The 16002-nt window shown below is 46.9% G+C and overlaps 1 protein-coding gene across 5 annotated transcripts in view; it reads right to left on the bottom strand.

The window, feature by feature from the left end:
* Positions 1-13519, bottom strand: part of LOC133358866 (rho GTPase-activating protein 5-like) — a 30713-nt gene extending 17194 nt beyond the window's left edge. The window contains exon 1 of one of the 5 annotated variants that reach the window (XM_061577321.1): positions 13438-13519. The gene's annotated coding sequence lies outside the window, so the exon portion shown is untranslated. The other 4 variants (XM_061577323.1, XM_061577322.1, XM_061577320.1 and 1 more) reach the window with 4 other exon arrangements.
* Between the last annotated feature and the right edge of the window lie 2483 nt (positions 13520-16002).

Raw genomic sequence — 16002 nt, 5'->3', positions numbered from 1 at the left:
AAAAACATTATTCATTTAATGAATTTAACACGTGTAAGAATTCACTACTTCAGATTTGAGAGGTGGCAAGGCCGCTCAGAGGTCAGCGTTGAGCTGGCACTGATGACAGCCTGGGTTCGAATCCAGCTTTCAGCACACTGCCTGATTACACCGGTTATCACACGCAGTGCAGTACAGTAGTCCCTCAATTAATGTCTTTAATCCGTTGTACGAAAATTACTGTTAACCAAAATAAGTGTTAATATAATTCACTTATAAGTTGCAAGGGAGCAGTTTCCACTGCCAAAACAGAAAACGTAATTTAAGCAAAGCCAGTCGAAGTCTACACATAAATGGGTGTCCCTGACTGGCTGAGGGCATGACTCAGCCCCACTTACGAGCGCCCGGATTGGCCGAAATTGGCACAGGTGTGCGTAACGTAAACGTACCATGTCAAAATGTTAACACTCATCAAAACCGTGGGGTCCTGATGGGATGCAAAATGTTAATAGAAAAAAACTTTTACTGATGTCACTGTTAACCGAGGGACTACTGTAGTACGTTCATCATCTCAAGCCTGGTCATCAAACACTCACAGACATCCATCCTAACATGGAGACCCATAGACCCACAAACTGAATTGTGATTAAACTGGGTACTCAAGCACCATGAGTTGATGGTCAGTCTGGTCACCAAATATTACACAAAAAACCCCATCACTTAATTTGGCAAAATTTCAGCTGTGAATAAGCCCTGGTGGTGAGATGTTATCTGCCCCGCCCGGTATACATACATCTCAGGAGTAACTGACAAATTAGCCCGGGTTTTGCAAAAGCAAAACATTAAAGTAAGATTTGGTACAGTGCACAAAAGAACACCAAGGAAACATTAAATTATCTCAAACACAACTGTTGGCAGTGGCAGAGCATGCTTGTCAACAAGGACACTCAATTGATTTTGATAACGTTGCAGTGTTGTGTAAAACAAATTATTACTGGCCAAGACTAATTAGAGAATCCATTGAAATTGAGAGAAACAGAAATAACTTCAATCGCTCTGACAGCTACAGGCTTAGTGCGGCCTGGAAGCGTATTATCAAATAAAAACAATTACAAATCCTTATAAGGGAAACAAATACCAATGAAAAACAATTGAATGATTACCAATCTATATAATTACAATACCCCCCCTTCCTTGCCTCGAATCACTGCACCAGATTGAATTGAATTAAATGATGACGTCACACTGAGGCTGCTCTATTTAAGAACGGAAGCAACAGGAGAGCTTCACCATTCTTGCCCGATGAAGCTGATTGTAATTATCAGCGAAACGTGGTACTCAAATTTAAAATGCTGTTGATCCTCTCTTCAGCACATCGGTGGGCTAAAGAAGTGAATTATTTTGTCCTTTGAAAACGTGACACATTTTTTACTGTTTGGCCGTGTCGGGTGGTGGAGGGTTACGACACATTTATAAATAACGCGACATGACCCAAAAAACCTATATTATGAATAATATTGGTCGCGAAAGCCTACGTGTTAAATTAAGTAGTGGGTTCGATCCTGACCCTGACGCCTGTATACTTCGAGTCTTCATGTTCTCTCTCCCCGTAGTAATGTGAATTTTCCTCTAAGTCGTCTGGTTTTTCCCCTCCGCATTTAGAAACATGCTTCTATAAATTTCCACTTCGTTGAGTTATCATTTGTGATAGCCAAGTGGCTTCTGAAAAAATTGCTACATAAATCAGTGGGTCTTACTTGGTGAAATAAAAAAATAGTTTATAGTTTAATATAATGAAAACTACGTGGAATAAACAGGAGAGTTGTTAGGTGTCAGTACTAAACATACACGTCTCAGCAACTAATACAGAAATAATTTAACAAAGCAGTCGGGGTGATTGATGATCCAGCACTCGCCGATTCCCTCGCTCACCAGCATTAAGGGGCCATCCATTTCGTACGTACGCATGGAGGGGGGATTAACCCAAATGCGTACACTTGCGTATAGGGGGGGGGGGGGGTCTACTGACAATGTACGTACGCATAGGAAACGGGGGGGGGGGGTGAAGCCTCGATAATAATTTGTCTACATTGGCCTTCAAATGAGCCAGTTCAGTTTTTCCTTAGCTGTTAGACAAGTACGACCGGGAGAAGTAGGTCTGGGGGAGAGGTGTCACTTGTATGCCACCGTACCCCTGACTGATAGCTATCACACAGCTCAGCAGTAAGTCCGACAGTCTGACAGTCTGGTGGCCTGCCCCATAGATTACACATCCTTCAATCTGACCTCGCTGCAGACTGCCACTGGCTCAAGATTTTAGCTGCCGCGGTGCGTTTTTCGTGCTGCTGCTGCCCGGACTTCAGTACTAACACTTGTTTGTACATCGGTCTACTGTTACAGCAGATGTTCAGTCGACGCACTTTATTTAGAGACTAGTTCACCGAGTTTTAATTGTGTTTTAAGATCATAATAGGCGTGTTTTTGAATAACTAGTCAGGATGGATAACACGGTCAAGTATAACTTTGTACAAAGCTGTGTGTAAAGCTAGGCCGCAAGCTAGTACACAAGAACACGTTAATATTAGGAATCTTTATAGTTTCTGCGTGGATTAAATATCGACCGTTCTATAGTTTTCGAGGGGAGGGGTGCGTCAAGCGTATGTACGCAGGTGGGGGGGGGGGGTGTAAAAAGTACGCGTGCGTACAGGGAGGGGGAGGGGTCAAGTTGACAGATGTTTGCGTACGTACTAAATGGATGGCCCCTAAGTCCCCTCCCTATCATTCTTATGCCACTACTACCATGGTTATTGTTCCCGTGAACTTCACTGGTCGATTCCTTCACCCATGTTCAGACTCAGTCTATAAAACACTGACTGTTAAAAAATAGTCTGTTTTATTTTATTTAAAATGACCCTTAAACCGTGACTAATCACAGAATGGCCAGGAAGTAGGCTTTGTGACGAAGGTATGGCCACGGTAATGTCACATCGCGCCCTTCACATCGATAAACCAGTTTGGTTGTTATTGACGCATGAGCACGTATGCCCCTTCACAAAAGGAGGGCACCTACATACCAAGACACCCACACGTTTACCTATATAAGTCACTCGGGACTTCACACATTATTTCCTTCTCTCTTTCTCGCCCAGGCTCGAAGCAAATGTTGTGACAAACTCTGCTTTTTTTTACACTTCACACTGTCGATGAGCACAGTACCAAATACCCAAAAACGTCAAGCAGGCAGGAACAAAGGGCAGTATAAAAGTTGTAATAGGGGCCAGATTGTTATCAGAAAAGCTTGGGGAAAGGGATGAATGGGAGGGATTTCCAAAGACGAGCAGTGTGTGAGGAAAGAAGCAGCAAGTGAGGTGACCTGCAGTGGTCAGTCAGTGAGCGCGTGGGTGGGCGAGTGTGTGAATACGTGGGAAGGCGAGTGGGTGTGTTGTAACCTGCAGTGTTGTGGGGAGCAGTCATGTAGTGGTTTGCACGCTGCACTACCAACCCGGCGACACGGGTTCGATTCCCACTCACGGCCAACATGAGTGACGATAATTTGAACCGATGATGGGCCTCCCCTAGGTCGACTCAGCCTTAAATGAGTACCTAGTGTGGTGGGTAAACTTCGCTACTAGAGAGACAAAGGTGGTCGGGTGTGGTGCTGGCCACCCACCACCTCGTGCGCAATGCCGGCTTTCATAGGTCATCGCTAACAGGCTATATGGGAGATCTTTATCTTTGTGTTGCACTGTTGCTGGTGGGTGAACGTGTGAGTGATTGGGTATAGTGTGTTGTAGTCATCTGCAGTGATGGTGGTGGTTAAACAGTGCGGATGCGATATGGCAGTTAGTCTGGTAGACTGCGTCCATAACATAGGTAAGTGTGTTGTTGTGACCTGCAGTGTGGTGAGAAAGTGGGCGAGTGTGAGTGGGTGTGCGAGTTTTTAAGTGGGTAGGCGAGTCGATTAGTGCCTGAACGAGTATGTAGTGTGTGGTAGTCACCTATAGTGTAAGTGGTTGTGGTGGTTGAACACAGTGTGGTGGATAAGACGAGACAGTCTGTCTGGTAGACTGAGTCCTCAACATGAGTGGAGGGATCAATGATTGAAGCTCATGGGGACAATAACCATGGCATTCACGACCATATGAAGCACCATGTTAATATGAAGCACCCTGTTAAATATTTGAGACTCTGCAGTCCAATGTTTTCGAAACTTTCCACTGAGACCACAGACCATACTGCTAAAAGACGTCACGTGTTTTTACAACGGGCACTGCACAACGCGTAGGCATCAGTGAAGCAGCGTACACAAACAGGGATCTTGTAGCTCACAATCCACACCACACAAACCCTTTTACTATTTTATTACAATTCCACTTGTTTACCTGGAGAGTCTCAGTCATGAGACTCTTTTAGGTGGGTCCTGCCGCATTATCGCAGTAGGGACCAGACAATTTGTTAATTCGCTTCCCAAATCAAACTTATTTGCAGTATAATTTTTCAAATGTGGCAAATCCAGACCGTGTAAGTGGCATACAATGGCCTACCCTCTTCTTCGATTGTCTAACTAGGAAGCGGACAGTGCGTAGAATTTTTAAAGCTAATATACAATTCACTTCATTTATCGGGGCCGCCTACCAGATTATAACCACAAACCTCTGCAAAAAGCAGGGAACGCGCTGCCACTGAGCAAGTTCTACATAGTCCTGCAAGGCCCACAACACAACATGCCTGTTGATCACCCATCCACTTGGAGAAGGGGGACTTAGTGCGGGTGTCAGCGAGAGGGGTGATGATGTTAGTGCTGGTGTTCGTGAGAGGGGTGACGATGTTAGTGCTGGTGTTAGTGAGAGGGGTGACTATGGTAGTGCTGGTGTTAGGGAGATGGGTGACGATGTTGGTGCTGGTGTTAGTGAGAGGGGTGACGATGTTAGCGCTGGTGTTAGCGAGAGGGGTGACGATGTTGGTGCTGGTGTTAGTGAGAGGAGTGACTATGTTAGTGCTCGTGTTAGTGAGAGGGGTGACGATGTTAGTGCTGGCGTTAGGGAGAGGGGTGACGATGTTAGTGCTGGTGCTAGGGAGAGGGGTGACTTCATAATCAACGTTTTTGGGTTTAGATTGCATTATTTATAAATGTGTCGTAACCCTCCACCACCCGACACGGCCAATCAGTAAAAAAGTGTGACGTTGACAAAAGACAAATAGTTCACTGCTTTAGCCCACCGGTGTGTTGAAGCGTGAAACCACAACATTTACAATTTGAGTACGAGGTTTCGCTGGTAATTGCATCCAGCATCATCGGGCAATTCGCCAGAATGGTGAGGCTCTGCTCTGTCTCCCGTTCTTATCTAGAGCAGCAGCAGGGTAACGTCATCATTAACTAATTAACTCATCAGGTGCAACGATTTTTATCTCAGGAGTAACTGACAAATTAATCCGTGTTTTGCAAAAGCAAAAGATTACAGTAAGATTTGGTACAGTACACAAAATTCAACAACTAGTAACTTGCACTAAAGACGAAAGTGTCATCCACATACCTCTTTTGATGTGTTATCTCTATTTACCAAAGTCCCAGTACCTGACACCCTAACAATAATTGAGGACTTGGTCCAACATGGATTGAATTCGGATGTACTGCGCTGGTTAGGCATTGCCTCACCAACACCTATTTTACCTGGAATGGCACCTTCTACAAACAGAATGAGGGTACCCCTATGGGCTCCACCTTGTCACCAGTGATAGCCAACATGTTCATGGAAAATATTGAATCAGACGCCATCCAGACATCCACCCTGCGTCCTTCCCTGTGGAAGAGGTATGTGGATGACACTTTCATCATTTGGCCACATGGCCTCCCAGCATTGAACCACTTCTTGGACTACATCAATTCCAGACACCCATCCATCAGATTCACCATGGAAGTGGAGAAAGATGGTAAACTACCATTCTTAGATGTCTACAGGAAAGCCACCCACACAGATTCCTACTTGAAACCTGATTCCCACCACCACCCATCTTAAAATAATTATCTCATCAAAATGCTATACCACAGAGCTCATGGCATTTCTGACCAACACCACCTAGCCAGTGAATTAAGACATGTACATCGGGCCCTCAGGATGAATGGATACTCTGACCGCACCATCCGCCAAGCTGTTTCTCCCACCATACAGAAACAGCCACATGAAACTCCGATCAAAAATACAGTAATCCCTCGCCACTTCGCGGTTCAAGTTTCGCAGCCTCAGTGCATCGTGGATTTTTCCAAAATATTCATCGAAAAATAAAAATTCAAAAATACCGCCATATCGGCAGTCGTATTGCGGAAAGCAGCGTTGTTTCATCGTGATGCGCGAGAGAAACGGTTTCCCAGGATGCCAGACAAAGAGAGAAACTCTCTGAGGCTTTGTACATACCCACGGGCACTCAGACAAGGCACGTGATTGGTTCCCGGCGCGAGATCGACGAATGAGAGCACGAGTGGATGTATCCCGTGAGCTGATTGGCTGCGCATCATCGTTGTCATCGTCGTCGTCGTCATTACTGGAGTCAAGTCTCAAGATACTACTGTCATCGGTGAGTGTAGAACACCATAATACGTATCGTATGAGAGAGAGTGAATGTATAATATTAAGGTTTTATAATTAAATAGATTTAAGTAAAATATATATATAAAGTAGAAATATACATATTTTAAACATTCTGGTAATCACACACACACATATACGGAAATTCCTAGGGGGCCAATCCTACTTCGCAGATTTTCACCTATCGCGAGGGGTTCCGGTCCCCATTAACCGCGATAAACGAGGGATCACTGTATAACGTTGCCATATATAGTAGGCGTGACCAAAAAGATCTCCAAAATTCTAAAAAAACATAAGATCCAAGTCCGATTCAGTACAGTACATAAAATCTGTGATCTAATTCCATCTGTGAAAGATGTCATTCCTGACTTACAATACCCTGGAGTCTACAAACTGAGTTGCAGTTGTGGTGATTGCTACATTGGAGAAACGAAACATCATATCTCTGATCGTGTCCGCGAGCACAAGTCAGATCTGAAACACTGCAAAACTGATTCTTCTGCCGTTGCCTATCATTGCTACAACACTGTGGGCTCTCATGAAATTGTTTTTTCTGAGACCAAGGTGCTCTGCAAGCCTCCTGGCTACCATCAAAGGTTTGTACACGAGGCCATCCAAATATACAAACACAGACATAATTTCCACCGTGATGGGTACAAACTTAGTAATCATTGGAAAGATGTTATTAACCATGCAAAAAATATTTAACTACACATATTTGGAGCATTCCTGGCAGCGATTTCAGCCGCACCACCTCTACATAACAAAAGGCTCAAATAACCATTCTACACAACACTCATTTCCTGGCAGCGATTTCAGCCGCATCACCTCTACATAACAAAAGACTCAGTCCCATTTACACACACCTTTACATCATCCGCACCTAGTTTACACAACAAAGGCTAATTTCTAACAGCGTGCTTCAGCCGCACCGAACCTCACAAAAATATTCAGGGCCTACCTTGGCTCCTCCCACGCTCAACCAGTATATATACAAGGACTGTTTTCTTGGAATTTATCTCACTTGATACAGCTATCGTGTTGTGACGGTTCCACCTGAAGACGGAAGCTTGTGTTGCCTTCGAAACGTCGTGAATTTTATTTTATTTTACTTTTATTAATTTAAAATTTTTACCTACGTGACTTTACCGAAAAAACCTAAGAATAGTGGATTGACAAGACACTGTGAATTAGTTCCAAGTAACATTGCAGATAGAGCGTAAGGATTTGGTGACTGCTTAACACAACTCAGTGGCACTGAACATTGTTCTGTAAATCTCTATATAAGCCTCGCTCGAAGGTAATGCTGCACCGTTGCCTATGCAGAAAAGGGTAAGTTCACAGCGAGTAAGGAAGCAGTGCTCAAGGAAGTAGTGTCGTGTGGTATAGTTGTGTGTAGTTAGTATTTTGGTTGTCTTTGTTGCAGTGACTGTGTTGAAAAAGTGTAGCTGTGTTGTTTGAGAGGTCATGTTGTAGCTGTGTTGTGGCTGTTTTATCGGAATGTGTAATTATGTTTGTGTTGTCGGCATGTGTAATTCTGTTTGTGTTGTAGGGGTGTGTGGTTCTGTTTGTGTTGTAGGGGTGTGTGATTCTGTTTGTGTGGTAGGGGTGTGTAATTCTGTTTGTGTTGTAGGGGTGTGTAATTCTGTTTGTGTTGTAGGGGTGTGTGATTCTGTTTGTGTTGTAGGGATGTGTCATTCTGTTTGTGTTGTAGGGGTGTGTGATTCTGTTTGTGTTGTAGGGTGTGTAATTCTGTTTGTGTTGTAGGGGTGTGTGATTCTGTTTGTGTTGTAGGGGTGTGTGATTCTGTTTGTGTTGTAGGGGTGTGTAATTCTGTTTGTGTTGTAGGGGTGTGTGATTCTGTTTGTGTTGTAGGGGTGTGTGATTCTGTTTGTGTTGTAGGGGTGTGTAATTCTGTTTGTGTTGTAGGGATGTGTGTAATTCTGTTTGTGTGGTAGGGGTGTGTAATTCTGTTTGTGTTGTAGGGATGTGTAATTCTGTTTGTGTTGTAGGGGTGTGTGATTCTGTTTGTGTTGTAGGGGTGTGTGATTCTGTTTGTGTTGTAGGGGTGTGTAATTCTGTTTGCGTTGTAGGGGTGTGTAATTCTGTTTGTGTGGTAGGGGTGTGTAATTCTGTTTGTGTTGTAGGGGTGTGTAATTCTGTTTGTGTTGTAGGGGTGTGTAATTCTGTTTGTGTTGTAGGGATGTGTGATTCTGTTTGTGTTGTAGGGGTGTGTAATTCTGTTTGTGTGGTAGGGTTGTCTAATTCTGTTTGTGTGGTAGGGGTGTGTAATTCTGTTTGTGTTGTAGGGGTGTGTAATTCTGTTTGTGTTGTAGGGGTGTGTAATTCTGTTTGTGTTGTAGGGGTGTGTAATTCTGTTTGTGTTGTAGGGGTGTGTAATTCTGTTTGTGTTGTACGGGTGTGTAATTCTGTTTGTGTTGTAGGGGTGTGTGATTCTGTTTGTGTTGTAGGGGTGTGTAATTCTGTTTGTGTTGTAGGGGTGTGTAATTCTGTTTGTGTTGTAGGGATGTGTAATTCTGTGGCTATGTTATAGGAGTATGTAATGTTGTAGCTGTGTTGTGGTTGTGTTGTAGGCGTAATGCTGTAGCTGTGTTGTGGTTGTGTTGCATTAGTGTAATGTTGTAGCTGTGTTGTGGCTGTGTTGATTGTAGGAATGTGTAACGCTTGAGGTATATTATGGGAATGTGTGTACTGTAGCTATAATGTTTGTGTTGTGGTTGTATTGAAGGCGTTATGATGTATTGTAGGGATATGTATTGCTGTAGCTATGTTGTTTGTGTTGTGGTGTAGACGTTATGATGGAGCTGTATTGTAGGGATATGTATTGCTGTAGCTATGTTGTGGCGATGTTGTAGGAATGTGTAATGCTCTTGCTGTGTTGTGGCCGTGTTGTCGGCGTAATCCTGTAGCTGTGTTGTAGGAATGTCGTGTGGCAGAACAAAGCGAAACATTTAGCACCAAATATAAAAGGCACAGATCGGCAGGGAACACGTCTCCTCCCTGGCACTGTCCATCCACACGCAGCTCTGCCGAGTGTTGGTGCTGTCGTGTTGTTATTATACGGTATTGTGTCACATTGCAGTGTAGTTGTCACACTGTCGCAATGTAGTAGTAGTAACACTGTGTAGTAGTAACAGTGTGTAGTAGTAACAGTGTGTAGTAGTAACAGTGTGTAGTAACAGTGTGTAGTAGTAGTAGTGTGTAGTAGTAACAGTGTCGCGTACACGTCTGCTGCGGGAATGTTGTAGTGGAACGGACGTTGTTGTTTTTACACAGAGCAGTATCTACCCACCACTGCCATACACCACAATACCGCCCTTACTATGTGTGCTGCATTGTGATACAGTGGTAACTGCAATGCTCATATTGTGTGTAGTGTGGTGGTTCTGATCGCTGTGGTGGTAGTTGTAAGGTTGTGACTTGCTGTGGTTATTGTAATGGTAGCCGTTGTTGTGGTTGCATGGTGGTCGTCTTGGTTGTCATGTAGTTGTGGCTACTGTATCGTCTTGGTTGTTGTAGTCGTTTTGATTGTGGGGTGGTTGTGGTGGTCGTGGTTTCCGCATCCCGACCTGTAGGCCCAGGCTTACGCCGCCGCCTCGCTCGCAGCTCCAGGATAATCACTCCACTCTCTCTCCCCCTCCAAACTCGCAAATGATTCCACTCTCACTCTGCTCGCTCATTACTCCCCTCACTCATTACTCCCCTCACTCTGCTCGCCAATTACTCCTCTCACTCTGCTCGCTCATCAATCTCTCACCCTCGCCGCACGCGCGCTCACTTCTCCCCGATCGCGCGGCCGCTGCTCTCGTCCGCACGCGCAGACTCGGATCACCCCCCTCGCCCCCCCCCCTCGCTCACCCCCTCGCTCACCTCGCACCTCCCCCCTCTCTCGTCTCCCCCCCCCACCTCGCACCTCCCCCCTCGCTCACCTCGCACCTCCCCCCTCTCTCGTCTCCCCCCCCCCACCTCGCCCCCCCCTCGCTCACCTCGCACCTCCCCCCTCTCTCGTCTCCCCCCCCCTCGCCCCCCCCCTCTCTCACCTCGCACCCTCCCCTCTCTCTCGTCTCCCCCCCCCCTCGCCCCCCCTCGCTCACCTCGCACCCTCCCCCCTCTCTCGTCTCCCCCCCCACCTCGCCCCCCCCCTCTCTCACCTCGCACCTCCCCCCTCTCTCGTCTCCCCCCCCCTCGCCCCCCCCCTCTCTCACCTCGCACCTCCCCCCTCTCTCGTCTCCCCCCCCCACCTCGCCCCTCCCCCCTATCTCGTCTCCCCCCCTCTCTCGTCTCCTCCCCACCTCGCACCCTGCCCCCTCTCTCGTCTCCCCCCCACCTCGCCCCCCCCCTCGCTCACCTCGCACCCTTCCCCCCACCTCGCCCCCCCCTCTCTCGTGTCCCCCCTTCTCGTCTCCCCCCCAACCTCGCATCCCCCCCCCCCTACCTCGCACCCCCCCCACCTCGCACCCCCCCCACCTCGCACGCCCTCCTCCCCCGCTCACCTCCCCAAATCTCCCCCCCTTCTCACCTCCCCCTCTCGTACCCCCCTCCTACCTCGCCCCCATTTTCTCCTCTCTTCTATCCCCCCATTCTCTTACCTTCTTCCCCCCCCTCTCTTCTCCCCTCTCTCTCATCTTCCCCCTTCCCTTCTCTCCCCCTCCATCTCCCCCCCCCCTTTTTTTAAAGGTTTTGTTTTACGATCAGTGGAAACAAGATGCTCGGTGTAGTCGGCACTTTGCTTCGTCCCCCCCTCGACCTCTCCCCCCGCTATCCCCCTCTCCCCCTTTCTCCTCTCTTCTCCCCCCCCCTCCTCTCATCTTCTGTCCCCCCCTCTCTTCCCTCCTCTCCCCCCTCTCCCCTCCTCTCTTCCCCCTCCTCCTCTCGCCTCCCCCCTCTCTTCTTTTTTCTTTTCTTTTTCATTTCTTTTTTGTTTAATTTCTATTATTTCTTTGTTTCCTTATTTTCTTTTTATCATTTTCCTTTTTCCCCTTGTTTTTCCCTCCCTCTCCTCCTCTCTCTCCCTCTCCTCCCCTCTCTCCGTGTGGCGCACATGTCTCACGCTCACGGCGACCTCCCGGCAGCCAACGTGCGACGACGCAGCTCATGGTGCACCCCCTAAACCGCATTCACTGCACAAACCCATGTGCAACAGTAATTCCGATAGCCTGATGCGCAAACGGGCAGTGGTTCTTAATCTTTACCTGCAGCCTTGCACCCCTTTGATTCGCAATCGTATTTTTTAATGTAAATAAATACATAGGTTTGATGATACGTGCCCGTGATTAATTAGTTGTTGATGATTTACCTTCTAAAACAAAATCTGGCCATATCTCGCAACCCCAAGAGGTGCGTGCACTCCAAGGTTAAGAACCACTGCTCTAGGGGTTACTATAGTCACAACTCTACAGAATACTTACCAGGTATTACTCTGCCGATTACTCTCGTTACTACGTTACATATTACTCTGGTAGTTACATATTGGTCTAGTCACTCCTCTACAGAGTGCCCGAGTAATTACTCTAATCACTACGTTACATAATACTCGATAGATTACTCTACAGATTGCTCGAGTGATGACCAGTGGATTACTCTCGTGGTTACTCTGCAAATTACTCGAGTGATTACCCTACAGATTACTCCAGGGATTACTCATCGACGTTACTGCCAGCGATTAACCCCAGCGATTTCCGTCTTCGCTCCCACGTGTTTAAACTCTGTGTGCCTCCCGTATGTATTGCTGTACTGTATCGCACTATATTCCTGTGTAGTAGTGTGCACTGTTCATAACTATGCCGTAATTATAATATATATTATAAAATGTCCCCCCCAATATATTGCTATAAAATAGATTTCTGTCTATATGATTGTGGTTATGGTTGTACGTTATTAATCCCTAATCTCTGCCATTACATACAATGAAACAAGAAAAGGTAAAAAAGAAAAAACTGAGCAATGGAATACAATACACTATTAGACATTATTGTAAAATATAAATAAAAAGTCCATCCTATGTGTTAGTGAATTTTTTTATATTTAGGCAGTAAATTCGTTTTCAAATATTGATTTTTTTTCTGGGTGGGGGGGGACCTCCAGACCCCCTGGAAGATTTGGCCTCCCCCAATGTTGACTTCCATGGCAACGGCCCTGGATCATCAAATATTTTTGGGTTAGATCGCGTTATTCTAAATGTCGCAACCCTCCACCACCCGACACGGCCAATCAGTAAAAAATGTGTCATGTTAACAAAACGCCAATTAGTGACTTATTCAGCCTACCGGTGTTTGAAGAGTGAATCCACAACGTTCAGAATTTGAGTACGAAGTGTCGCTGGTAATTACATGCGCATCTCCCGCCTTGTGTGATGCAGATAGGATTGTTTCCTGAAAAAACGTTCTATTAAATTGCAGTTCATATAGGTAGGCTAAGAATTTACCTTGTTTTAACTTACAGTATTGGCATTAATAAAGACATACAGTATATAGCTTATACAGTACGGTACTGTAAAATTGCTCGGTTTTGCTAAATTATCACCATTCTTTAAGACTCCTGGGTAGGCTAGGTCATCTTCGACTTACGATATTTTTGACTTACGATGGGGTCGTCTTAACGCATCCCCATCGTAAGTAGAGGACCTGTACTCGATCATTTCAAGGCAGCGTAATTGACGAATGTGTTGAGTTTTGTGTGTACTCCAATGTATTGTGTAGCACTGCAGTTTACCGAATATCCTGTATTGTACTAGGCACAGTAGGTCTCTGTGCTGTGTGTCGTATTGTGTGCACGTATAGCACTGTGTATATAGTATTCCATGTTGTGTACTATAGTGAGCTGCGGTGTACTGCTGCTGTCTGTGCTCCATCACCAGCGCTGCAGGCCCCGTCTCCTCCTCACGGCTTCCTGTCGTGACGACACAGGCCCCACGTGGTGGGGGTGGTGGGGGGGCGTGCCGCTGGAGGCGGGGGGGATGCGACGGACGACAGCGACGAGAAAGGGCGCGGGGACCCCGCTGGGGGGGGGGACGACGGACGACGATGACGAGAGCGCCGACGAGGCGGGGGGACGTGACGATCGACAGCGCCATGGAGGGAATCCCGGAATTTGCATGACGTGTGATGCCATTGGTCGAAATATGGAGCATGAGGTGGGGTACCTGGGGGGGAGGGTGCGACGGACGACAGATTTCGCTGGGCCCGTTGAATGAATGCAATCGGTAACTCATTGAAAAAAAGAGAGATTACAACTCTGTAGCAATCCACTGGTGGATGAATATAAAGACCTCCCCGCGCCGTTGTCGGTCACGAGTTCGTTGTTTGACCATACTTCACCACATTGGTTAAGTGCACAGGTTAATCAAACGGGGCAGGGATAGGCAGGACCGGTTCAATACGTCACTCGCCACATGATGTTAGCCATGGCCGGAAACTGGATGCATAGCTCAGATCGCAAACCACTCACTGCAACTATCACCCCTTCCAGAAAAGTACAATAAATACATCGAGAATAAACCGGTAACTCTGCACTGAGCTCTGTCTATTGGGTTGGAGAAACGGGGCAGTTCAACCTGCATTTGTTCGAGAGAGCCTGACTGCTGATGAGACACTGAATATCGAAACCAGTCCCGGGAGTGCTTGTGCCGAAAGGCCGTGGGAGCTGATGGGATATATAAAGAAATTCTTTATTTTAATTTGAAGGGACTAGTGTGTGAAGTTGGTGGTCCCAATGTCATCCACCAACCCCATCACCACCCTCACCAAAGACAAATATCCCCCCCCCCCCCGTAAAGCCTTTAACAGATTAAATTTTTACTTTCGTGACTGCAGGAATTCACATTATTGGTTCATTCTGTAAAGTCACGTAAGTAGAAAAAATAAATCTAATTTTTAAAAAATTAAAATAAATAAAATTAAAATAATAAAAAATAGCAAAAAAACCACGACGTTTCGATCGCAACAAAAGCGGTCTTCATCAGGCGGAGAGAAAAGAGGGGCAAGCTTCCAAATGTAGCTGCTTATAAGGGTTCCAAAGTGAGTGGGCGATAGAAAGAAAGAGCTGCGGAGGAAAGAAAGACAGAGTTGTGGAGGAAAGAGCTGCGGAGGAAAGAACGAAAGAGCTGCGAAGGAAAGAGCTGCGGCGGAAAGAAAGAAAGTTGCGGAGGAAAGAGCTGCGGAGGAAAGAGTTGCGGAGGAAAGAGCTGCGGAGGAAAGAGCTGCGGCGGAAAGAAAGAAAGCTGCGGAGGAAAGAGCTGCGGAGGAAAGAGTTGCGCAAACAACACGAGCTGCGGAAGCAGCGCGCTAATGCAGGGCGGTGGTGAGCTTGTGCAGCGCAAATAGCATGGGGGGGGAGGAAGGCGGCAGAGACAGAGGGAGAGAGAGGGGGTGGGGCAGAGATAAGGGGGGGGGGTAGAGATGGGCGGGAGCATTGCACTTCCCTACACCCATCCACACTGCTGACGGGAGAGGTTGACATGTAAACACAAATCAAGTCATGACCCAAAGTGGTTGATGACATCTTTCCAATGATTGCTGAGTTTATAACCGTCATCTCAGTTGAAATTGTGTCTGTGTCTGTATGTATGTGTAGTGTTGTGGATTCTGGAGATGTCGGACGCAGGTCTTGGAGGCAACACAATTTATTCAACACAATATCTGGCAGTACAACCCGGCACACTCAGGGCAACGGCCTTTCTATTACCCTTGCCTAGGGAGGTACTGCCTCCGGGCTAACTCAGCCGATACGGGACTGCTACTCTAGGTCCTCCAGCTACGGGTGCCTAGGGGAGGCTAATCTAACCCGACCTAGCCAGGGTGCGGGTTCCAACCACTGGCCCGCTCAGACCCGGCCATTTCAAGGACATCGAGCCGGGGATTCCCAGGGTCTCACCACTGAGCCGCACAGAGTCCCGGCCCTGACAAGGGCAGCGGGGCCAGTCTTATTGCTTCTGTCTTCGACTGGCCCCGAGCCTGTAGAGAGGTCCGGCTTATATACACCTTCCCACTCGAGGGGCGGGGTCCCGAGGGATCCCAGGACACCCCACAGCCCCCTCCTTCTCCGGGGCTAGGGATATTGTGACTGCCCCTACTGGACTATGGCAGCCTTTACAGGTAAGTGTACACAGTTCATTTATGTCGCTACACATAGCCCATACACGCCCCTACATATGGATGGCTTCGTGAACGAATCTTTGTTGATACAGCTTAGTTTGTAGACGCCGGGATCTTGTCCTTCACAGATGGGATTAGGTCACGAATTTTGGGTTAAATCGGACCTGGATGTTGAGCTTGTTCAAGATTTTGGGAATCGTTTTGGTTATTCCTATGTAAAGTAAGGTGATGGTTTTGATTGGATCTTCAGATGGCCCCTTCCTCACGGTTGGGGTGATGGCTTTGCGGTGTAGTCAGAATATCCATTCGCCTTGAGAGTCTGGTGC

The sequence above is a fragment of the Lethenteron reissneri genome, chromosome 63 (assembly GCF_015708825.2).
Source record: "Lethenteron reissneri isolate LAM-NWPU_2019-01 chromosome 63, ASM1570882v1, whole genome shotgun sequence".
In the NCBI taxonomy this organism is placed as follows: domain Eukaryota; kingdom Metazoa; phylum Chordata; class Hyperoartia; order Petromyzontiformes; family Petromyzontidae; genus Lethenteron; species Lethenteron reissneri.
Note: the sequence above shows the minus strand (reverse complement) of the source record. Positions and strands in the feature narration are given on the sequence as shown.